Here is an 888-nt window from a genome sequence, read left to right as displayed (position 1 = left end):
CCACACACACAGGAAATGTCCTTTCTGAAGACAGTTCCCCCACGAGGCCCTTTGGAGAGACAGAGAGAGAGTATGCCAGCACACACCCCAGCGCTATATAACCCAGGAATAACACAGTAACTTAATGTTAACCCAGTAGCTGCTGTTTATATACTTTTTTTTGCGCCTAATTATGTGCCCCCCCCTCTCTTTTCAACCCTCTTCTACCGTGTATTAGCAGGGGAGAGCCTGGGGAGCTTCCTCTCAGCGTGCTGTGGAGAAAAAAATGGCGCTGGTGAGTGCTGAGGGAGAAGCCCCGCCCCCTCGGTGTGTGGAGCAATGGCGCACAGCTGCAGTGCTGCGCGTTACCTCCAGTGAAGATCACGAAGTCTTCTTGCTTCTCATACTCAGCCCCGGCTTCAGTCTTCCGGCTCTGCGAGGGGGACGGCGGCGCGGCTCTGGGACGGACGGCGTGGGTGAGATCCTGCGTACCGATCCCTCTGGAGCTAATGGTGTCCAGTAGCCTAAGAAGCAGGACCTAGCTTCAGAGAGTAGGGCTGCTTCTCTCCCCTCAGTCCCATGATGCAGGGAGTCTGTTGCCAGCAGAGCTCCCTGAAATAAAAAACCTAACAAAAAACTTTCTATCAGCAAACTCAGGAGAGCTCACTGAAAAGCACCCAGCTCCTCTGGGCACAGAATCAAACTGAGGTCTGGAGGAGGGGCAGAGAGGGAGGAGCCAGTGCACACCAGGAATTAAATTCTTTCTTAAAGTGCCCATGTCTCCTGCGGAGCCCGTCTCTTCCCCATGGTCCTTACGGAGTCCCCAGCATCCTCTAGGACGTTAGAGAAAGTTTATTATTGATATTTTTTGTTGGGGAAAAAATGTAATTAAGTAAATTGTGCCCACCT

The sequence above is a fragment of the Pseudophryne corroboree genome, chromosome 2 (genome assembly GCF_028390025.1).
Source record: "Pseudophryne corroboree isolate aPseCor3 chromosome 2, aPseCor3.hap2, whole genome shotgun sequence".
Classification (NCBI taxonomy): Eukaryota; Metazoa; Chordata; class Amphibia; order Anura; family Myobatrachidae; genus Pseudophryne; species Pseudophryne corroboree.
This window is presented reverse-complemented; position numbering follows the sequence as displayed.